General features: G+C 38.7%; 1 long non-coding RNA gene across 1 annotated transcript in view; it reads right to left on the reverse strand.

Moving 5' to 3' along the window:
- Positions 1-10,893: 10,893 nt before the first annotated feature.
- LOC141744025 (uncharacterized) overlaps positions 10,894-25,633 on the reverse strand; it is a 58,294-nt gene continuing 43,554 nt past the window's right edge. The window contains exon 4 of the long non-coding RNA XR_012587315.1: positions 10,894-11,451. This is a non-coding gene — a long non-coding RNA (uncharacterized LOC141744025). The remainder of the gene's footprint in view (positions 11,452-25,633) is intronic.

The following is a 25,633-nucleotide window of genomic DNA, read 5'->3' on the forward strand; positions in this document are numbered from 1 at the left end:
TTTTAAAAATTATCACTGTCTCCATTTGTATTTCCTAAGAAATGCCAGCCCTGGGAATCGCAAGAATAGAATAAGAAGCAGGACCTGCTATATTTACCCTGCTGTCTAAATTCGGATTTTGCATGTATTTTACCCTAAATAGTTTGATAAAGCCAAAGCTACTCTCATTTCCAAGCTTAGTACTGTAGTTACCAATTTACAAATTCTAATTTTTTTCTTTCTAGTCACATGACACAGCAATGTGGCTTCAAAAGGAAAATAAAACTAGCAAAAGAAAAAGAAGGTGTAAAAAAAAAAAACAAAACCCAGTGGTGCCCTTTTCCCCCACTATATTGAGGTGGTCTGTGTGCTTACTTCAAGCTTTGGACGTACAGGACCAAAGACATAGAGCAAGTTATCCCATTTCCTTGGCTATTACACCATTTCATAAAGCATATGAGACTACTCTCACCTCTCCCATTAATTTTAAAATCAGTAAGATTCAGTCAGTTAGGAACTGGCATGCAAGACAGAAATATTCAATGCAGATCCAAAATGGGAAAGATTTGGAAAGCATAGATAGCTAGGACCCAAACAGGGACACTGTTTTCATAGTGTACATCATTCTTTCCTTGATACATTCAGGTTTTGCATTATACATTGAAGTTACCTATTTAATTTCACCAGGTTTATAGGTGCTTCATCACTAAAGGCAGATGCAGAGTCTAATTTTTGGTACTGAGGAGTATGAATTGAAGATACCTACATAAGCAGACTCATTCTTTTACTGCAAATTGCACTACTTTGAGCTGAAATAACGTAAACCTGGTTTTGACTCTACCCTATGAATCCAGTGCATAATATACATATAGACATATATGTATAGAAAGTCTTAGTTCAAGCTTTAAGAAGGTAACGGGTCTCAGGCTTAGCCAGAAAATACTGCAGTAGGTTCTGGTCTGTTATTTGAAGAAGGAGCAGAATATCGTAAGGAACACTTTTTCAGGAGTTCTCTTTGAGAAAGCTCAGAAATGCACTGCTGGGGAGAATTTCTGCAGGTTGGGATGTGATTGCCTCTCATTGTACTGACCTGCCAGAGAACTAGAAACTGCTGCTTAGTTTCTGTCTTACATTGGATTCCTCAATACGTGCCTGCCTTCAGGGAGAAAAAAAGGCAGTGCTTTTACATGGAAGATTCGAAGCTTTGCAAGAAATCTGCCCAATTATCCAACTGTCATCCTTACAAAAAGTTACATTGAGTTCAAATAAACATAAATACTGGGAAAATTTACAAATAGTTAATATTTTTTACCTACAGTTATATAGGTGTCTAATTATTTAAAAAAACCCCAAACAAATAGTTGCATTCACATCTAGCAATGCAATGCCATTTTATGTAAATAATAAAATTTACACTAGGATGTCAGATATTTATCCAAAAAACCTGATACTGTAAGTTAAAAATATAGACATGAACTATGAATATGTAAAGACTTTTTTCCCCTTAATGAACAAATAGCTGCAGGCACGTTTGATGTAAAAAAAAAACCACAAAAAAAAGATTAAAACCCTATATTGTAGAACTGAACCCCAAATGAAAACCACATAGAAATAATGATGCAAGTATTACATTTACAATCATTCAGAAGTATACTTTATAAGGAATTAGTTATCTGGATTCTTTTGAAATGTATGAAAGCGTTTTGGGAAAAAAAAATCCTTAATTATCGACATAACAGGTTTTAAATGTTGACAACTAAGGCTCTAAGACAAAACACAATTCATTCTAAGACAAAAGACAATTTCATTGCTAGCTTCCACGCTTTAAGCCTTATAGATCTAATACTGAATGTAAGAGAAGATGGTAATTATTTTTCAGAGAAAATGAACTTAAAAGTTCACCTTTGTAATCAGAGCAACTGATGAAATTCTGTTAAGAAGCTGTATTGAAAATGGAAATTACTTAACACGTGGTACAAAAAACCACAAATGAATACATTATCTTCTTTAAAAGAGATATTTTTTAGTATTAATAAACTGTGTTTTACAGCAAATTCTTTATGAGAACATCTACCACACTTGGTCCATCAATTACTTCTTAACAGCCATAACATAAAAGTCATCAAAAAAGCCTCAACAGCAGTCCATGCAACAAAAGAAATTTCTTCTTTCTTTATTTCAGTTTTAATATTCAATGATCTAATGAAGTTCTCATCATCTTGAGATCTCTACAGTCTTTGAATTGCCTTTAGCTTCATAGAGTGGTTGAGAGTATGCCTATGTTACAGTTTCAGTCTGGATCAGGAAAGTGCTTTAAAAACTAACCATCTCTATATACTATGTCCTGATACACTTTGTAGCACAGTCTCAGGGCACAACCGGGTTCATTTCAAGTGAAACTAAGCTGAAGATGTCTGTCAAAGGTACATCCAATGAACTCCAGTCACTGATGCCGTTCCGTCCATGAAAGCAGGCTGAAGACAATCTGAAGTAACCCCACATGAAACATGCTAACGGTAGATGTCAAGTTATTGACAACTGCTTTGATTTAAAAGTCCATTTCTATTGTACTTCCTTACTTTCTAAAGTTGACATAACATACAAGATTCCCCACTTCAGCTCTCTGGAAATTTTCCATGTTACAGGACAATCAATGAAAAATACTTATGCTTTTCTCTAGAGAACACTCAAGTTCTCTTTGCTTCTCACTACCTTTGAGCACAAGTACCTAGCAAAGGTTTAAATAGCAGGAGCCTAGTCCTGTGCCTCTAAGAGAGAGCAGTGAATAGCTACAATATATGAAGAAGAAAAAAAATAATAATCATAGAGTGCTGGTAATCAGGTAGTATATATATAAAATGCTAATAAGTGATAGGCGTGCTTTATGCATCAACTGTTTAACCAGAGAGCAAAACTGAGTGGAAAATCTCCACCATGGAAAGCAGAAGTACCACATGAATTTTGGTTTTGTTAAACAGCAGCAATGTTTTCTACTGTTATGATCCCACAAGTAAGAAAACACTCTGTATAGAGCTTGCAGTCTAAATAGCTGGAAGAATGACAAGACCAAAGAAAGGCAAAGAAGAATGTTTAAGTAAGCTATATTCATTGATGATAGATCCAAACAGGAAAATTAGCACTTAAAACCTAGCCATTTCACGTTTCAATGTCTGCTTACGCTTAGCCTGAAAAATGGAATCCAAGCCTCTGAGTTAAGCACTGTATAGGGGAGAATTTGGTCTTTTTGAAAGTTGTCAGATTTCCTACAGAGTAATAATAAAAAATTTGCAATAACTAGTGAAAAATACTGAACAAGAGATACTTTTGAATTTATGCCTTTCTGCAAGGGCTCAGATACGTATCTCGGGACGAAGGCAGGTGCCTCTGTTCAATTAAGCTTGATAGCCTGAAAATCTCTGATGATGTTTCAATACATCATTTAAAGGAGATGTGAAAAGTACATGTAATACTTCAGTAGAAATCCAGGAATGACAACATCCAGTTTCAAGGGAACACAACTTGGTCATTGCTAAAAAAACCACACAATGGCAATTCCCTACTGCACCCCATTCAGTTCCTGCTAACAAATGGAAAAAGGGAGGAATAAATAGGCTGTGAATTCTCTCTGTATATACAAAAAAGCAACAATACATGCACGTAAGAGAGGACCTCAGGTGTGAATCTGTTCTAGGAAAAAACAATACTGACCATTTCTGCATATATGGACATGCACCTTTTTATTTTCACATTGCAGGAGGGTTCTCATCTTTCACAGAAGAGTTCAGCAAGGAGAACTGCTCCTGGGGAGGAAACTTAGACTACCTGCACACATCAAGTTAAAGGTGTTCATCAGAGCACTCTGCTTAGAATAGGGCCAAATAAGATACAGGGGCGAGGTGGGCATCTCTGTCCTCTAGAAGGTGTGGCCCCTGTACAGGAAATACTTCAAGATTTACTAGACCACAAAGAGAAGACTGTTGCCAGTATGTCCTGTGTCCTAACTGTCTTACCAGTGTGGCCAAGTATTGTGAAAAGTGGAATGACTTTTCTAAGGTACTGAAGAAAAAAAGTGTTGTACAGAGAAATATTATTTCAAGAGACTCTTTACAGATGTTTCTGACAGGATTCATAAAGCTTCTGGCCTAGGAGCTATTTCTTCAAACAAACAAAACCAGCATAGCAGAAAAGCATATAATCAAATGATTAGTAAAACAGGCAAAAAAAAAAAGCCCCAATCCTCTCCTTTATTTATTTAGCAATGCGTAATGCTATTTATAGAAAAATGCAAATATTCTAGGATTAATTCACCATACTGCCCCACAAACAATGTGAGAAATTGTTAAATGGCAAGAAAAATGTGAAACATGCAAAAATTAAAGGAAGCATTGTGGTGATTATGCAAATGCAAACATCATTAACCAGCGTAATTGTAGAAATGTGTTCTTTTCAGTTGTGCATAAATGTTTCATAGTCAACTCCCAAAAACTCAGAAGAAAATTCTTGCACATTTGATTTGTTCTAAAACACTGAACATAACTTTCATACTACTTGACCTTATAACCTACTGGTTACGTGACCTCTGGAGAAATAATGGTCTTCTGGAGATGCAATGAATTTATTAAACTTTCATTTTGGATTAGCAGATCACAAAACAAATTGTCTACAAAAAAAAAAAATTGTACAGTAAGTATCTCTTACTCTTGCAATTAAATATTGGGCCACATAATTTCTTTGTTACATGATTGTATACAAGGAAGTCGAAAGATTTCAAACACGAATGGAGAGGTTAGAATTCTCTTCTGTCATGGAACCAACAGTTCTTGGGTCAATCTCTTTACAGAGAATGAGGGCATCTATCGAAACAGCTGAATTGTTCTGTGAAAAGTAAATATCATTTTTGTATTGTGAATGCAGGAAGATCACCTAGTATGAGAAGAAAAGAAGACAGCCTCACTGCTTCAAAGAGGAAAAAAATAATTGCAATAATATATGAAATTACATCAAACACTATTATTATATTTAAGAGTAACCAATAATACATCAAAAACATTTAAACTTCCTTAAAAAATTGCTTAGAGTCACTCATCTGCAAGTAGAAAATTATACAACGTCACTCATCTTTACACTGATTCAAGCAGATGAATTTCCAAGGGAATGTCGCGTTTTAGTCAGGTCAGAGACTGTAAATGTTACTGTCTTACATTAATTCTAACTCACAGTATGTTACAAAGATCTAGTTATATAAACAACACTTTTTAGAGAATTAATAAATTTCTCTATGCAGAATGGCTTTTTTTTTTTAAGGGATTTTTTTCTGTTTGAGGTATTCAAATATCATTCTGATTCACATTCAATATCAAACTGATTAAAAAAAATCTTTGCTTTCTCTGCAAAGTTACCTATATGTTCCCATTGAATGTCTATATATTTGTTAACTTTACTATCTTTATTTCAACCTGTATTTGTTTTGCTGTCTGATTTTATGACAGTAAAATTGTCTCAAGTTTGTCTCAAGACCCGCTTTCTCAAGAGCTAAATCTAACAGTGGTTTAAATTGCTTGCTGTAATCAATTATCTTCTCATTTTTTGTCTAATGATTTTACATCGCAATTTTTAGAAATAAATGAAGAATTCTGCCTGAAAAGTGAAAAAGGTGCAGAGAGGATGGCAAAGCAGAAATATTTTGTCTCCGGGACTGAACAACCAAAAAGGATCTTTAATGGTGTACACTCCAGAGCCACTTAATTGAGGCAAATGGGACAAAGAGCAAACTACCAGAGAGCAATCATCTCCAAGTTTGTTAATATCTCACAGGAAATATTGAGTGACAGCTAAACTGCCTTTTTTTTTTTATCCTTGGGCTGTTCTGTCACTTCTCTCTCTTATTACCCACCTACTCCCATCTCATTTTCCTGTTTCTCTGGCATCTGTCTTGCTGTGACTTGACTTTAAAAATGTGTACTAAGTATTTAAACTGCATATGAGGTCTTTAGCATTAGCAGTTGTTAAAGCTTTATTCATAATGGCGACTTAGCTCTGTAATTCTGAAAAGCAGCTGCGACTCTTTGGCTTTCCTAGGCAATTATATGGTTAATACTTTGTAATATTCATTATATCAATCATATTTTTTAATTAATTTGCACATGATATTGTTCCGATTTATTATTATATATAAGGATCCTAAGGCATCTATATGGATATCAACATTTAGCAAAGCTGAAATTCTGAAATAATATAAATGAAAAAGCTGCTACTATTTTACCCTCAAATGCTTTTTCATTCTTCAAGCTATGAATGCACTGCATGAAATCCATCAACGTAGTGCTTTGGTCTCGATTCACTGGAAGTTATAATGGTTAGAGAAGAAAGCAGGACCACAAATTATTTTCTTAGGAAGCTAAGTTTCTCCTCAGTGTAACACAGGCGTCTCACTGAAAACAGGTGCAGTATTTCAACATGCTTTCAGACAGCAAAACATTCTGCTTGATGCAATGGCAAAGCAAACATTATGAACCATGATTACAGACAAATGTTAAATCATTTTGACTACAAGAATGGGGACATCTGCCAGAAATCACAAAACCACAGAATAGTTTGGGTAAGAAGGGACCTTTAAAGATCATCTAGTCCAACCCTCCTGCGATGAGCAGGGACATCTTCCACTAGATCGGATTGCTCAGAGCCCTGTTCGACCTGACCATGAATCTTTCCAGGGATGGGACATCTACCACCTCTCTGGGCAACCTGTTCCAGTGTAAAACATTTCTTCCTTATATCTAGTCTAAATCTAACCTGTTTTAGTTTAAAACCATTACCCCTTGTCCTATCATAACATACCCTACTAAAAAGTTCGTCCCCATCTTTCCTGTAGGTCCCCTTTAAGAACTGAAAGGCCACAATAAGGTCTCCTGGAGCCTTCTCTTCTCCAGGCTGTTCAGGCTGTTGTTCAACCACAACTCTCTCAGCCTGTCCTCATAGGAGAGGTGCTCCAGCCCTCTGATCATTGTTGTGGCCCTCCTCTGGACTCACTCCAACAGGTCCATGTCCTTCTTGTGCTGAGGACTCCAGAGCTGGACACAGTACTCCAGGTGGGGTCTCCAGAGAGCGGAGTAGAGGGGCAGAATCACCTCCCTCGACCTGCTGGACACACTTTTTTTAATGCAGCCCAGGATACAGTTGGCTTTCTGGGCTGCAAGCACACATTGCCAGCTCATGTTATGGTTTGGGCCAGGTTGGCCAATGACATGACAACAGATGCTCTCCCCCACCTCACACTCCCAAGGAGAGGAAGAGGAAAGATAAAGAGAAAACCTAAATTACTTTAATGAAATAGTAATAATAAAAAAGGAAATAATGAAAAAGATGCAATATATACAAATATACACAAAATCATATCAAGCTCCCAGGGAAACGTCACCTGCAGGCACTGGGAACGTTCCAGACTGGACTCAGTGACAAATGGGAACTGGAACACACTGACCAGGATCAAAAGCAGACGAGCTGACAGCATCCTCCTCAGACATCAGCCACTGAAGAAAGAGAGACACTGAAGAAGAACCCAATGGAGATGAGCCAACCTGACCCCTCTGCTCCCTCAGCTTTGACACGGAGCATGGCAGATGGGACGGAACACCCCATTGGTCAGTTTGGGTCACCTGACCTGCCCACAGGGTAAACACCCGAGTCAGCTGACCCTGGTTGCCACGGCAACGAGTGTGAGCAAGGGCCTCTCTCACTGAACAGAGAACTGGCTCTGCTTTACCCCACGCCAGAACACGTGTCCAGCTTTTCATCCACCAGTACCCCCAAGTTCTTCTCCACAGGGCTGTTCTCAATTCCTTCATCCCCCAGCCCGTATTGATACTGAGGGTTGCCCCAACACAGGTGCAGGACCCTGCACTTGGCCTTTTTGAACCTCAGGAGGTTCACATGGGCCGACTTCTCGAGCTTGTTTAGGTCCCTCCAGATGGCATCCTGTCGCTCAGGCATGCCAGTCGCACCACTCAGCTTGGTGTCATCTGCAAACTTGCTGAGGGTGCACTTGATCCCACTGTCTATGTAAATGATGAAGATATTGAACAGTACTGGTCCCAATACAGACCCCCGTGGAACACCACTCGTCACTAATCTCCATCTCACTTTTCAAATGTGGCTTGGCAACTACATCAGTCAATTCCCTCTGAACTCTGGAATGCATCTTGTCAGGTCCCATAGACTTCTGCATGTTGAGGTTTCTCAGGTGGTCACGAACCTGATCTTCTCTTACAGTGGGAGGGACCTTGCTTCCCCAGTCCCTGCCCTGTGGCCCATCCACTCTAGAGGTGAGGGAAGAGAGGTTGCCAGCAAAGACTGAGGCAAAAATGTTGTTGAGTACCTCAGCCTTCTCCTCATCCATTGTTATCATTTGCCAGTCTTGTTCATCAGACACATACGCTTTCTCTGACATTCCTTTTCTGGCTGACATACCTGTAGAAGCCCGTATTATTTTTCTTTGCATCCCTTGACAAGTTCAGCTCCAGCTGCACCTTGGCCTTCCTGACCTTATCCCTACACAACCGGCCACCATCCCTATACTTTTCCCAGGACACCTGTCACTGCTCCCACTGCCCTGTGCATCTCTTTCTTGCCCTTTAGTTTGACCAGCAGGTCTTGACTCATCCGTGCCTTCCTGTCTTCCTTTTCTCTTGCCTTCCTTTCCTGATTTCTTACACGTGGGGATCAAGAGCTCTTGTGTTCTATGGAAAGCATCCTTAAAGTTCAGCCAGCTCTGTTCTGCTCCTCAGGGCAGTTTCCCAGGGGGTCCTACTGACTAATTCATTGAAGAGCTGGAAGTTTGCTTTCCTAAAATGCAAGGTCCTCGCTTTACTCTTCACCTGACCCATATCCCTCAGGACTGCAACTCCACCAGTGCATGATCACTGAAGCCCAGGCTGCCTCCAATCTTCATGTCACCAATCAGCTCACTTGCATTGGTGACCAACAGGTCCAGTATCACATCCGCTCCTGGTAGGGCTGTCTATTACCTGGCATAAGAAGTTATCTTCAATGCATTCCAGGAGTCTCCTGGATTGCCTACAGCTTGCCACGCTACTTTTCCAGCAGCTGTTGGAGTGGTTAAAGTCCCCCAGCAGGACGAGAGCCTGAGAGCATGATGCCTCCTGTAGCTGGAGTAAGAAGGCTCCAGCTCATCAATATGCTCCCCTTGATCAGGCGGCCTGTAGCAGACACCAACCACAAGGGTCCCTTTGTCGCCTCACTCTTATTCTTACCCATAAGCTTTCAACCTGCTAGTGGCAATTCTTCAGAGACATCTCTTCACAGTCTATACATTTCTTGATGTAGAAGGCAATGCCTCTGCCCCTCCTTCCTCACCTGTCCCTTCTGAACAGCCTGTAGATGCACTCCAGTCATGGGATTCATCACACCAAGTTTCAGTAATGGCAACTGGGTCGTAGTTTTCTAGCAGCATGGTGGCTTCCAGCTCCTCCTTTTTGTTGCCCATGCTGCGTGCATTGGTGTAGAGGCACTTGAGCTGGGCTGCTGACTGTGTCACCTTCTTAGAGGAACACCCCTTAATTCCTTTGCGGTATTTCACTGGTGTTTCCCTCCTGGCTCCTACGACCTCAGGAGCCCCTGGCTCATCTCTGTAAGACTTCAAGTACGATGCAGTGTAGCCAGCAAGTCTCAGAGCAACAGGCTGAGGGCCCTCGCTAGCACCACATCCCTCTGAACATGGCGTGTCGTTCCACAGCTTGTCATGGGCAAGTCTGGTATTATCTCCCTCTGCCTTCAAGCCTAGTGTAAAGCTCTGTCCATGATCCCCACTAGGTTGTGAGCAAAGACCCTCTTCCTCCTCTCAGAAAGGTGAATCCCATCTGACACCAGCAAGCCTGGTGCCATGTAGGCCATCCCATTATTGAAAAAAAAAACCTGTGTTTCAAAAACTGTGTTATCAAAAAACCCAAAAATCTGAGTATGTAGATCACTTAACTAAGAAGTAAATGCACTTCCTAATATTTATATTCACAAGATTCCATGTGGTGGATCAGAAACTTCGGTTTGTTTTACAGACCTCTTCTGATGTGTTACTTTTGATACAAAATTAAGTCTGAAGCTGTAATCACAGAATATTCCACTTCACCAAAATCTTCATATTATGTCGTCTCCACTGATGGGCAAGAATTAGGTTTTATTTACCTGCAAGAATTTTTTTGAGAAAATTGCATACACGGATTTCTCTATGATCTGCCATTGCATATGAGTAAGTTGTGATCAGCAAACAAGTATTTATGTGTGCATATGTTTAATGGATAATGATACACCTACATACAATTCTAGATGGATTGTCTCCAACTAAAAAGCTTTAGTCTAAGTAACCTGCTATGCTTGCACAAAGCATATTTTCATGATTGCATCTAAACATATGATTTTATTGATTAATGAAAAACGTTATCATCTCTTTCATGCTCCTAAAAGATTTCTTTCTGCAATTGCTATAGGAATCAATATCTCTATTGTGAATATTTTTTGTGAGATTAAGTTATCTCCACAGGGAAAATTTTGGAGTTTCTTCATGTTTCAAAACTAGTTCAATAAAACAAGCACTATCTCATCTATGTAGAATCAAACCTCTAAACTAATCTGAAATAATTCAGGACTATTTGATGACTGTTTTCTCAGTATTGAGAAGAAAAAACGTTCAAAAATTGAAAAATTATAACAGATTTACTATATTGATGTATAAGTTTTATCAAAGCATATCAAGTTTCTTTGTTTTACTTCTTAATATTTTTCCTTTGATTCATCTTTTTTCTCTATTTTTCTGCTTCATTCCAAACTGGCTTTTGATTTACTTGATATTTTTTTTCTGCTGTTCAGACTTGCTAAAGTGCTCTTGTCAACAGTTCAGTGGTTGAATGAAGCAAAGTGTTAGTTAACAGTGTGAGAGCTTGGTGTGCTGTCAGAAAAGGGCAGGCCATTAACTTGTGAAATTTTGCTTTCAATGTTCCACAGCCCTAGTGCTGGCAGAACAAATCTCACTGATGATTTACTATTAAAATTACAAATGGCATATGAATTTATGACACTTTGTAATTAAGCACCACACTTCTGCCTAGAGCAGTTAAGATGGCAGACTACGGAAGATGGTTTATTACACACACCAAAAAAAAAAAAAAAGAGCTAATAAAAAAAAACACAGTAAAAAAAAAAAGAAAAGAAAAAACACAGCCACACTGAAGAGCACCTCCTTTTCACCAGGAGCATTAAGCGTGTCAAAGGACTGCAATCTTGGCATCACAATCCTATCTTTAGATAATCAGAGCGGTCAGTACCTGATTGCAACAACTGTGTTAATTGCTACAGTTAAATGAACAATAAAATCAGATTACCTTGAATGTCAAAAATAAATATTGTGTGATTCCAGTCCTGACAAGAAAGGAAAGTGACACCTCTGAATTGCACTGGAGATCCCTGAAATGACAAAGATCTTTTAAGATGATAAATATTATGTAATGGTAGGGTACATTACATGCTATTTTTCTGTCTCGAAAAATGGTACATCATTGCATCTGAAACCCTGCAACAGTCTCAAGTCTAGTAACTTCAAAACATTTGCGTGACTTGTAATTTGTGTCATTACCTGAAGTTACCTTCTAACAACTACTAAATAGTTACAGGGTTATTTGGTACAAATGAACAGCGCTCACTTTAAACAGACCTGCTGTGCATCTGCTGATAATGTTGTGGCTGTGTTTTTTCTCTCCTGCCAAATTTCCTCAAATTTTTAGATACGTTTTAAAATAAACAAAGGTATGACACCCTACAAACCTTGTATTTCTATTGTTCAGGTTGATTTTGAAATATTATGTCATGCATTTTTTACTACAACCATTAATTTAATTCCCTCTTTTCATTGTTGCTGCCTTTAGATTTGACACTTCTTAATATGTACATCTCCTGTTACAAATAAAAGAAATCACTTGGCCACTGAAAGTTATGCTGAAGAGCAGCTACAGAATGGAAGACTTAATAGTAAATAACTACAGTGGTGGATTAAATTATTCATATTGATTATATTTTATTTTGTCATTCTTCCCATCTACTCTGCTTTAAAGCTTCTGTTTCACCTGCATGCTCCATCTTATTTAAAGTTATATTGTGAATTCTTCAGGATGGACATGTATTTTTGTGATTTTTATTAGTTTCCTGAGTCTATCAGAATATAAGTATGCCCAAAATTCAGCAGCATTAAATCAAACTTTAGTAATCAAAGAAGCAAACTTATTTGCTGAAATATGGAACTCTGAAATTGTGAAAGTCACATTCCCAAATTAAAAAAGGTAAGACTTTAACTGGCAGGGAAATCAAATGACAAAAGTTCCATTTCATTCAGTAGTAAAGGAGACAGATTTTTTCAGTAGGTCCTATGTATGGAAAGGTACAGAACAAATAATTTGCTGTATTCAAAGGAATTTTGCAATGAAACCTTGTGCAAGTACTTTGAAAGACACGGACATGTACAGCTACGTAATTTGCAGACAACACTACACTTATGTCTTAAGACTCGCAACAAGAAAAAACTTCCTAGTGTTGAACCTTAAATAAACGGAGAATGCTAGGAAGAATTTACACCTAAAATTCTATATTTCTGTTATTGGGTTTTATTTAATTAAAAGATAAGTACATTCTTAACTTGGGTTTTTTAGTTATAAAATTCTATTGTCATTAGTTAGCAAATAACTTGCAAAACAGAGTCAATATGTAGAGGGAACCTGTCAAAGTTCATTAATAAAATTTTAATTAACATTCAAGTGTAGACCTAGCAAAGGAAGTCAATTACAAATATTCTTTCCAGACCTGTATAGCAGGAACTGTGGGTGACATTTTCATATGTTGTTACATTAAAAAAAAAGGGAAAAAAACCCAAACAAACAAGGCGCTAAACTGGCAGCAAGAAGTTTGCTTTAAAGGCCTAGGAGTATACTCTGAACAGTAAGTGAAAAAACATAAAGAACTCAAAACACTTGACAGTCTCCTGTTAGTGTATGACTGTGCAACGTATACAGGCTGTCCTTGAAGGCTGATGAGAACTGAAATTATTGTAGTTATGGGCAACTTTCCAAATCACAAAGCGATAGCCAGAAAGTCATTCCACGGAGCTGTTGTCAACCAGGAAGAGTATGAGTTTAGAAGAAGTTTATTTCACCTTTAAGCATTGATCTGACACACTAAATGATGCGTAATTATAAGGAAATTACAAGTACCATATCAAATTCTTTCGAGGAAACTGTGTTTAGCTTTTTTTCGTTCATTTATAAAAGATTTTTTAAGATGAGGAAAAGGAAACTGGAATAGGACAATAGATAATGGTAATTATGATTAAAGAAGCAGCAGGCGATCAATGTAGGTACTTTTATTTTGGCATCATGTAACCTTTAAATATCTCTTGTGGTGTTTTTTTTAAATATCAGTCTATAATGATTTATTTTTAAACATCATTATTCCATGTTTACCACTTTTCTCTCCCATATCTGAATCTCATGACCATATTTCCTATTATTATTTAAGATATGAATGCTGATATTTTTTTTTGTCACCAGAATCAGAGGAGTTTTTCTTTATAATTCAGACAAATTTACAGCAACTGCTATGAACTGAAGGTTTTTGCAAAAGAACAAAAGAATAAATCAAGTTTTCCAATGAAGCTGACTAAAATTACACAGATTCATGCATACATCTGCTTCTGTATGGACAGTTATGAAGTCATCTGGAATGCAGTTACATGGCCTAGTTTTTAACAGGCTAGTTCTCAATGCAGAAATAGAATAAAGATGTTTTTAACATTTTTAGCTCTTTTGTTTAGACACTAACTGAAACAAGATCAAAAACAACTGAAATATATTGAGTCACGTTTTCTAAAGTCTCGGTAGTTGGTGGTCTGCTGTTGAAAGATTGCCAACTCTTTCAGCTCAGACCAGATCTCATATAAGCAACTGTCAGAAAGGTGCTTAAGAGACAACATTTATAAATGCAAAACTAGACTCTCATTTTCAAATTTTTTTTTCTGACTTCTCACTTACATGGATTGAAAATATAATCATTTCAATCATGGACTGAAAATCTAATCACAACAGAGATCTAGGTTCAGGTTTTAAACAACGGGATTAAGAACTGTAGTTACTAAGTCATTGTAAGTAAATGCAGAGGCCAAAAGTGGACAGATTTCATAGGTGAGAATCAAATATGGGAACAAAGGGGTACATCCAGGACAGAGCACTGGAGACAAGCTACCTGCAACATCAATGCAGGAGACAAAAACAGAGATAATGCTGGTGTTCTGCCTGTCACTGAACAACACTGAGTGTCTATGTTAGCGTGTAAGAAGTGCGCAAGCATACCTGAAATACCACCTAGCTTCCTGATTCGGGGGTCAGGAATGTTTTGAGTTGGATGTGATATCCTTTTTAATTAGTTCCCTTTGATAAAATTTTCTGAATATATAGCCATTTTGAATCCAATTTAATTTTCTGTAGACACTGTATTTTGTATAAAGTATTTTGGTTGTACAATTCCACATCTTGATTTCAGTTAGTTTGATTATTTCTATGTTTCTAAAGCAATGAGCTATTACTTCATTTTTATTCTTTTCATGATTTGACCGACGACATTATATTCCTTCTAAGGTGTCTTTTCTCTAACCTTCAAAGAGTTTCTGCTCAGAAGCTTTTCCATAACTTTGGTCATCATTGCTATCATTCTTGGAATCTCTTCCAGTCGTGTTACGTCTTTTGTAGTAGAATGAGATGAACAGGGGCAAACAGTATTCTAAATTAATATCCACATTAGACTGGTTTAGCAAATAAAATGCTGTTCTCACTCTCTGATTTGCCTCTCTTACTTCTCTAATCAGTCTTAACATTCAATTTACTTTCTTTCACTGCCAGTTCCAAGGTACTTAATTGGGTGCCCAAAATTCAGAAAAATAAACAATTAGTGGCCAACTATGAAATTTTTGGTTAAAACATTCCTTGGCATCACATAAAAACTGTATGGCAGAAGGCAGATTTCAAATGCTTTAGCCCTCAAGGCTCTGTGTCCTTTTCCTGTAATCCTCTTCATCACTCACTCCCAAATGTGAAAATTGAGCCACATGAAACAAGTTCTCATGGAAAACATTCTGCTTACAAAAAGCTTTAATTTTTACACCTCCGTCCTAGCGAAATATTAAAGTATAGGACTAACTTTAAACATGTTATTACACTTAGCAGTAATTTAGAATACCTCATGAGTATCTTTTCCTTATTGAGACAAGGGGAGAAAAAAAGAAAAATCATATTCCGTATGTATACGTCAACAGTTTACAACAAAGTTTCTGATGTATTCTACTGTGGTTGTGGTGTATGTATGGCTTACATACTGTAATCAAGGTATGATACAGACACTGAAAATTATTTTAATTTTAAGATTTAAATCTTAAAGATTTAAATATGAACTACCCAAGATGATTTTTTCATAATTTACAGGAATTACCTCAGCTCCCCTCACATGTGATGTGTTTATCCATATCCCTTCTGAGTAAAGTTATTGCTGACTCTTGTTTCCCTTGAGGTTACAAGGATAGATACTCCAAATTTCATGTGTGCAGAATATGTTGTTTTCTTTTGATTCCTTTTGCACAATGCTGCATCAGCAGTGAAAGGGACAACAGTAGAGATAAGACTGACCAACTACAATCTTCTTCCTTTTTTTTTTTTACTGTTAAAACTGTGTGGTCATGACAATTTCTCAAAACAGTGTGTGGAATAATTACTAAATTGGCCAAGAATACAAAAATACAGCATTGTTCACACATTAAGGAAAGTCATAAAATCAAGAGGCTTCTGAGGTAGAATACAGCCGCAGCCGGCACACGAAGAATGCAACATCTGCGATTCCCTGTACAAGGTTGTTTGCGAAACAAGATCAAAATAATGGACACAGTTAATGAAAAGTTAGTTTAAATAAATATGTATATCTATCCTCCACAATCACACACACAAAACATATATACTCCGATTATCCTATATGCTGTAGAAATCAAAAGCAAATATTTACTATGAAAGTTTTTCCTATTTCCTAATGCATAGAAAACATATCTGCTTTATGTAATTCTCATGAGACAGAAGCAAAACTCACGTGTTCAAAACTACCTACAGTATTATATGACTATTTGTTCTCTATCTAGAGCTACTATTTCTGGCAAACATGCATATCAACAATATCATTTAATATACATATATCTAGGAATAGAAGAAATTAATATAAATGGGAAATTGTCTTTTTGTCATTAGCCACTACCTAGTGTTATACCATAATTCCAGAAATCAGATATGTAATTAGATAGTACTGTAATCAACAACTGTATTCTTTTCGTGTATTCTAAATAGTAGCTCTGTATTAGAGATGTAATTAGAGTAAAATCTAACTGATCAGTTCAATATTGGAAAATATCTAGAAATATCTATGTAGCTGAAACCTACCTGACATCCTAAATACAAAAGTTTAGTGAGTGTCGTATATACATACATGCACATTTATGTACTGCAATCACACGGATTTCAATTCAGGTAGGGTACTTGAGTAAAATTTGATTTCCTACATACAGTATTTTTGGGAATCTCTTTAATCCAGAGAGACCTGGAAAAATGAGAGACACTGGAAAAAAACAACTGTGTATCACTCAGAAAACAAAGGCCCATTGAGTTATCATTGAATAAGATAGTAAAGGTTAGAGTCCCCTTTCTGATCGTTATTGTCCTACCATCTCAGTATCATTTATTATTTAACTGTTTTTTAAATGCATAACATCTATACCTTTTGGTAGCAGCTGGAATTTCAACAGAAAAATTACTGCAAGCTGGACCCAGATGGGTAAGAATCAAGTTAAATGGCCTGGAAGCTTGACTTATATGAACACTTATGTTGTCACTATAATTTCAAAGATACACTTTTGTGTTTCAAAACAGCTGACAGTTTTCCACTATGGTACAAGACACTGCTTTTGCCTGCCACTTATGAACCCTAGAGATGGTTGTGTAGTCTTTTGTTTTGTTTACCAAAAGTTGTTGTTTCCAGCTGATTGGTTGATAGGACTTAAGAAAGATAAGCTATTTTTTCGCATGTGTTGCCAATTCCTATTATTCATACCAAGGAGTGTTCAGAATTCTCACTCCTTATCTCTTTCAGGAACAAGAATTTTTCTCTGATACTAAAATAAGCTGAAAGTAAGCATTATTTTCAGCATTATCTGAGGTCCTCAATGGCCATTCATAGGGCAAGTTTTCAAAACTACCCAATTCTTACCTATTTCCCAAATAACTGGTAGCTTTTGAGAAGAGTAGAGCTACACAGAAAGAGTCTGAGTAAGTGTCTGAGTAAGGACCTCCTGGTCAAACTGAAACATGCTTTAACTTTGTCAGCCCTGAAGTGCTCAGGCAGTTGCACTAGATGATTGTTGTAGGACCCTTCCAACTGAAATAGTCTAGTCTAGTCTATTACTGCCTTACCAAACACAAGACAAAAACGCACAGGTAGTGTAGGCAGGGACACACACCTCAGGAAGAAAATAGGGATACTGCCTGGGCATGTAGGGATGGGATCACGAAAGCTAAATCACAGCTGGATCTCAGTTTGGCAAGGGATGGGAGAAGAGTAATAAGGACTTCTACAGGTGCATTAGTCAGAAAAGGAAGAACAAAGAAAATGTACCCCTCTGGATAACTGATACAGGCGATCTGGTGACAAGTGACGCGGAGAAGGCTGAGGTACTCAACCATTTCTTGCCTCAGTTTTCACTGATAATTGCTCTCCCTGCATCTCTTGGGTCCATAAATCTCAAGGCTGGGGGAACAAAGTTCCTACTTAAAGTAGGAAAAGATCAGCTTTGAGACCAAATGAGGAACCTGAACATATGCAAGTTCCTATGAGATGCATCCCAGTGTCCTGAGGGAATTGGGAGATGTAGTTGTTAAGCCACTTTCCATCATATTTGAAAAGTTATGGGAGTCAGGCAAAGTCTCCAGTGACCGGAGAAAAGGGAAACGTCACTCATTTTTAAAAGGGGTAAAAAGGACAAGCCTGGAAACTACCAACCAGTCAGCCTAACCTCGATGCCTGTTAAGATCAGGAACAGATCCTCCTGGAAGCTATGTCAAGGCACATACAGGACAGGGAGGTAATTCAAGACAACCAGCATGGCTTCACAAAAGGCAAATCATACCCAACTAATCTGCTGGCCTTCTATGACAGAGTGACTGTACTGGTGGCTAAGGGAATCAATCACAGAATTGCTGAGGTTGGAAGGGACCTTTAAGATCATCAAGTCCAATGATTAACCTACCCTGACAAAAACCACTTCTAAACCATGTCCCTAAGTACCACATCTACCCTTTTTTTAAACACCTCCAGGGATGGTGAATCCACCACCTCCCTGGGCAGCCTGTTCCAATGTTTAATAACCCTTTCAGTGAAAAAATGTCTCCTAATATCCAATCTAAACCTCCCCTGACGTAACTTGAACCCGTTTCCCCTCGTCCTATCACTTGTCACCAGGGAGAAGAGGTCACCCGCCATCTCTCTACAACCTCCTTTCAGGTAGTTGTAGAGGGTGATAAGGTCTCCCCTCAGCCTCCTCTTCTCCAAGCTAAACAACCCCAGCTCCCTCAGTCGTTCTTCATAAGGTTTGTCCTCCAGACCCCTCACCAGCTTTGTAGCCCTTCTCTGGACACGCTCCAACACCTCAATGTCCCTCTTGTAGCGAGGGGCCCAAAACTGAACGCAGTACTCGAGGTGGGGCCTCACCAGTGCCAAGTACAGGGGGATGATCACTTCCCTAGTCCGGCTCACCACACTGTTCCTGATACAGGCTAGGATGCTGTTGGCCTTCTTGGCCACCTGGGCACACTGCTGGCTCATATTCAGGCAGCTGTCAACCAACACCCGCAGGTGCTTTTCTGCCAGGCTGCTTTCGAGCCACTCCGTCCCAAGCCTGTAGCGCTGCATGGGGTTGTTGTGACCCAAGTGCAGGACCCGGCACTTGGCCTTGTTGAACCTCATACCATTGGCCTCAGCCCATCGGTCCAGCCTGTCCAGATCCCTCTGCAGAGCCAACCTACCCTCAAGCAGATCAGCATGCCCACCTAGTTTAGTGTCATCTGCGAACTTACTGAGGGTGCATTCGATCCCTTCATCCAGATCATTGATAAAGATATTGAAGAGAACCGGCCCCAGCACCGAGCCCTGGGGGACACCACTTGTGACCGGACACCAACTGGATTTAACTCCATTTACCACCACTCTCTGGGCACGGCCATCCAGACAGTTTTTTACCCAGCGAAGAGTACACCTGTCCAGGCCATGAGCAGCCAGTTTCTCCACGAGAATGCTGTGGGAAACGGTGTCAAAAGCTTTGCAAAAATCCAGGTAGATAACATCCACAGCTTTTCCCTCATCCACTAAGTGGGTCACCTTATCATAGAAGGAGATCAGGTTTGACAGGCATGACCTGCCCTTCACAAACCCATGCTGACTGTGCCTGATCACCCTGTTCTCCCGCATGTGCCGTGTAATGGCACTGAGGAGGATCTGTTCCATGACCTTCCCAGGCACCGAGGTCAGACTGACTGGCCTGTAGTTCCCCGGATCCTCCTTCCGGCCCTTCTTGTGGATGGGGGTCACATTTGCCAACCTCCAGTCAGCTGGGACCTCCCCGGTTATCCAGGACTGCTCATAAATGATGCAAAGTGCCCTGGCGAGCACTTCCTCCAGCTCCTTCAGTACCCTTGGGTGGATACCATCCGGCCCCATACATTTGTGCACCTCCAGGTGCTGAAGCAGGTCCCTCACCGTTTCCCTCTGGATTACAGGGGCTTCATTCTGCTCCCCATCCCTGTCTTCTAGCTCAGGGGTCTGGGTACTCAGGGAACAACTGGTCCTACTGCTGAAGACTGAGGCAAAGATGGCATTAAGTACCTCAGCCTTTTCCTCATCCTTGGTCACTATGTTACCGGCCCCATCTACTAGAGGACAGAGATTATCCTTAGTCCTCTTTTTATTGCTAATATATTTATAGAAACTTTTTTTGTTGTCCTTGTCCCAACAGAAGAGCAACTGATGCCATCTATCTGGACTTCTGTAAGGCCTTTGACACAGTCCCACACAACATCCTTGTCACTAAGTTGGACAGATACAGGTTTGATGGATCAACTCTTTGATGGATAAGGAATTGTCTGGATGGCCACATCCAAAATGTTGCAGTCAATGTCTCAATGTCAAAAAGGATCTCTGTAATAAGTGGTGTCAATATCTTTATTAATGACTGAGTGCACCCTCAGCAAATTTGCAGATCACACCATGATGAGCGGTGCTGTTGATACTCTAGAGGGAAGAGATGCCATTCAGAGGGATCTTGACAGGTTTGAGAGATGGGCCAATGTGAACCTCGTGAAGTTCAACAAGGCCAAGTACAAGGTCCTGCATATGGGTCAGGGCAATCACCAGTATCCATACAGACTGGGGGATGAATAGACTGAGAACAGCCCTGTGGAGAAGGACCTAGGGATACTGGTAGATGAAATATTGGATATGAGCCAGCAATGTGTGCTTGTAGCCAAGAAAGCCAACTGTATCCCAGACTGCATCAAAAGAAGCACGGACAGCAGGTCGAGGGAGGTGATTCTCCCCCTCTACTCCACTCTGATGAGACCCCACATGGAATACTGCATCCAGCTCTGGAGTCCGAAACACAAGAAAGACATGGGCCTGTTAGACTGGGTCTAGAGGAGGGCCATGAAAATTATCAGAGGGCTGGAACATGTTGCCTATGAAGAAAGGCTGAGGGAGTTGGGGTTGTTCTGCCTGGAGAAGAGAAGTCTTAGGCAGACCTTACTGCAGCCTTATAAGAAAGATGGGAACAAACTTTTTAACAGGGCCTGTAGTGACAGGAGCAGGGGTAATGCTTTTAAACTAAGAGATTGGATATAAGCAAAGAAATTCTTTACAATGCAGGTGGTGAAACACTTGGAACAGGCTGCCCAGAGAAGCAACTGATGGGACCCATCCCTGGAAGTGTTCAAGGTCAAGTTGGATGGGGCTTTGAGCAACCCAGTGGAAGATGTTCTTGCCTGTGGTGGAGGGTTGGTCTAGCTGATCTTTAAAAGTCTCTTCTGACCAGAACCATTCTATGATTCTATGATCATTTTTCAGAAAAAAATCCACTGTGTCAATTTCTGCTGGTATATGTGCTGTCCTCATTTAAATACCACGCTTTCCTAGGCAAGTTTTTATTCTCTTCTCTCACAGAGACTTTTCTCAGCTTAGTTCTGTCTACCTATCCGAAAGATGGGTGAAATGTTGGTCTAATTAAATCAACATTACAATATCCATTAATTTCCCTATGTCACAATTTCACTCACAGTTCCCATCTTTGGAAAGCCACCCTACCTTTTATTAAAGTTATATTTCCTGCATTATGGAAGCTCCCGTAACCTGGTAACAAGTAACTAGCTTTGAAATAAAACTGAAACACTGAGAGTAGCTGTCAACATATTTAACAAGCATGGTTCGAGTTTCTTAAATTGAACAACCGTCAAAATTACTAATGTTGCAGCATGAGTCTAGGTACAGTCAGATCTCCATTAAGTCAGAGATTGGTAGCATTCAGCCCTGGAAGAACAAAAAACTTATCTCATCTAATGATCTTACATGTCACTGTTCCTGAATTTCACTTATGTTACAGTCAAACACAGAGATAACTATGAACCAGAATGATATCCCACAAATCTTGATCTGAGGAGTAGTGAGACTAAGAGCCATCACTTTCTTTATAATCGTGTTTCAATCGTTAATCGTGTCTGTTAATAACAATTTTTGCCTTATTTCTTACTTTAATTTGCCAAACTTCAGTTTTCTGCTTTTTGTTATTACTAAACTTTCCTGTTTAAGTATACAATATTTTCTTCCCATGGTGGCTTTTATACACTGCAACTGGGTCACCTCACCTTTTGTTCTTCACTTGGTTTCCTTTGGATTAACTACAAAGACTAAGTGCATTCCATTTCTTGGTGTGCAGATTTTTTTCTAGCTCTTACGTTACTTTAGGATTTCTTTCCTACATTTTTTTCTAGGCTTCTATCTTCTTTTAAAAGAAGGCTATCTATCTTCTTTTAAAAAGAGGATAACAAAATTGAAGAAAACATTCCAGCATGGTATCACCATTATCTTTATCTAAGCATGCCAGGTGTACATGTTGAAAGCTCTTATTCTCTTTTCTTCATCTATCATTGCACTCCAGCTTTATAACTGTGCGTTGTCCACTCTTGCTCCTTAATAAATTTTTTAAAGTTCCACTTCTTGTTTCAAAATTATGTAGCTATTGCCTAAATCTGTGTGCATGCATGCATTGGGACATTTGTGGGGTGAGAAATTAATGTTAACTTTGCTTTTGGCTGAAAATGCATTTTATTTTGTCCCCCATCAAACATCCGTAATGCATTCTCTAATTGCCTTTGCCTTATTGGCTACCTCTTTAGCAGCTGGAGTAGGTTAATATCTCCCCATTTATTTCAATTGCTATCAAAGTAGTGCCCTGAAAATCATTTTGATAAGCTGTTCCTGCTTTGTTTTTCCAGAGTCATGATGCAGTGTGTGCAAAAGCTCTTATTCTTTGTTTCATTGTTCTCTTCAGAATTCTCAAGAGAACTTTGTCAGCCTTTACAAATGACACAGATATGAGGTATAGTTTAAGCCCATCGCCAGCTGTTTTGTTTAAGGTTTATCATACTCTTAACATTGATATATTTGTGAGAATGCAGAGTTTGAAAGGATTCAGAAAAGTGGAAGGGCTGTAGACTTTCTACCTTGTTTTTCTGTACTGCTTTCTGTTTGTGCTTGTGTGTTGGTATCCTAGGAAACCACTGAAGGTGGAATTTGTGAGCTGAGAGCTCACAGTTATATTAAACATTATAAAGATTTCAGTTTTGAAAAGTTTTTTTGTTAGGGAATTCAGTAATGCCAGTTTCATTTTGTATGAAAAATTATAATTCTGATTGCTGTGTAGGAAGACTATTTAACTGAGCCATAGTACTGGAAAATATACAATAAATAAACTGACAGGTTTGTCAAAATATCTGGAATAAGGTTCATTCAATAAAGTTCCTTTAAAAACCCAGGGCATGATTCTCATCTCTGTTCGTTACTTCAGTACCATGCCAGTGAAGCTCTACTGAGAGCAATGCAAGTGCATAAGTGTAATGGAATATATTTCTGATTCAATCAGTCATCAAACTACAGTATTTATAAAACGGAAATGTGGTAAGAGATTCTAAAACCAGGAGATCTAACATTAAAATCAGAAATCAAGATTAAATTACTTTGTACATCACACAGAGAGCAATAAATATACGCAGTGAATAACTGAAGAAGTTTATGAAAGTAGAATGCAAATAAACTCAGGTTAAACCAAGATTTATTCATGGAAAATCAGCAGATGAAAGTGTAGAATGGAAAAAGAGGATACTGACATTAAAACAAGATTTAAAGAGTAAATGATGTTTTAGAGTTTGGTAAATTCTTGTGGAAGCTACAGCATACATTATTCTGAAGACAGATAAAAGTCAACAAAAAGGCAAAATTCAACATTCAGGTACTCCGTTTGCATGGGCAGATAAGTGTGCAATTAATTGACAGCTATTCATGATTAAGCTGCTGAGAAATCCATAAACAGTGGGCTTCTTGGGAAAGCACGTGACGAGCAAATATACTGTCCACAAAATACTGGCAAGCCCAAGTTGCAGCTTGTATGCTCTGAAAAAAACGCTACTAAAAATGATAATCTGACTGTGGCTCTGGTTGCTGGAATCTGGGAATAAGTAAGAAAAGATGGGTCACTATATTTTCCTACATCTTAGACTCTTCCCTTAAGGAGCTGCTATAGGGAAAGTTGAAAACTAAACATGGAGCACATCCCTGTTCAGAACAGCCTTCCTTTCAGGTGAGTCTTGCACCATGATAACACATTCAATCAGTAAAGGAAAAATGTTTTTGGCACCGGTCTCCTTTGCACTCTTTTGTCCCCTCACATCTGTCCAGGATTCATTTTCAGCTATGGAAACTGTAAGAGAAAGTGGACTGTGAGAACACCTGCTTCATTAAGGTTATCAGATCAAGGACCTTGTCAGTTCAAAGGGAGCTGTAACAGGGAAAGCGATAAACAAAACACACAGACACACACCTGACAGACAAGTGATAAAAGGAACAATAACAAAGACCAATACTCTCCAGCAACTAATTGATGGGCTCTTAAGAAACTCCAGGCAAAGCTCTGGAGAGGGCCAGCCTGGAATTTGTAACCAATAAGGAGAAGGAAGCAAAATGATCACAACATTATGAATACTTGAGAGGGGCCTTTGGGACTGTGCAAAACTTACTAGGGAGCGTTTCACAACTGGAGAGACTGAGAGCGTGAATTCAGAGCCGGTAACTGGAGTCAAACCAGGCGTGACAGGGTTAGTGCATCTGTGACCGGTTGGTGGTCAAACACCGGAACAGGCTTCCTAGAGAGGTGGTTGATGCCCAAAGCCTGGCAGTGTTTAAGAAGCATTTGGACAATGCCCTTAAATAAAATGCTTTAACTTTTTGTCAGCCCCAAGTTTGTCAGGTAGTTGGACTAGATGATCATTGTAGGTTCCTTTTTTACCCTAACTCAATGTGTGTGGGTGCATGTGTTTGTTTAGTTAACCAAAATTCAAGCTGAACTAGCCAGCAGATTGTTCTAGGGGGTTAAGGACACCTACATTCAGAAATTATTTACTAGTACTTACTGCAAATAATATTTTAGCTTCAGTAGCTAAAGAGAAGTGGATGGAAGTTTTAAGTGTAGATACCCACCTTGCAAAGTCAGGTAGTCTATAGAAATAGCTCAGGGAAGCAAAGGCTTGCTACTTAAGTGATTCCTCTGTTTTCTCAAAATGTTTTTGAAAGGAATATTCATGTAAAATACAGATCTATAACATGGTGATTTAGTAAAAAATTTACAAACTAAAAATAAATTCAGAAACTCAGAATTATCAGATTCTTTTCTCGCATATATTGTCTGCCATTGATGATGTGAAATTTGATGATACTAAAGAGTTTTACAAAAGGACAATGTTGCATTTTTGAATGTCATAATTATAGATTTTTTTATGGAGATTTAGTCTTACTTAATTGTGGGATTTATCAGAAAGTATCATTTGGGATAATGAACAATCTTAGTATTTGAACACTGGATTAGGTTACAAGAGAGTTATTTCTTAATTTTGCAGAGATCTGTGTGACCTAGGAGAAAATGTCACACCTGCAGTTCTTTACTCGGTGAAAAAAGAAGAAGAAGAAAACAGGGGAAAAAAAAGATTTTTCTCTTGTTTAGACAGCTCCACCCCATCTCCCCCGCCATGGTCTGCTGTTTGTACTCTTTTGTCTACAAAGATAACATCCATTGAGTTGCAAGGAGAAAGAAATTACTGTTCACACTGCATCTGCAGTCAGTATATACATCATTGCTTTTCGTACACGTAATTATTCTTATATTTTATATATCTAGCATATTTTATGTTCAGTACAGTTAGAAGTTTTCCTC

The sequence above is a fragment of the Larus michahellis genome, chromosome 5 (assembly GCF_964199755.1).
Source record: "Larus michahellis chromosome 5, bLarMic1.1, whole genome shotgun sequence".
NCBI lineage: Eukaryota > Metazoa > Chordata > Aves > Charadriiformes > Laridae > Larus > Larus michahellis.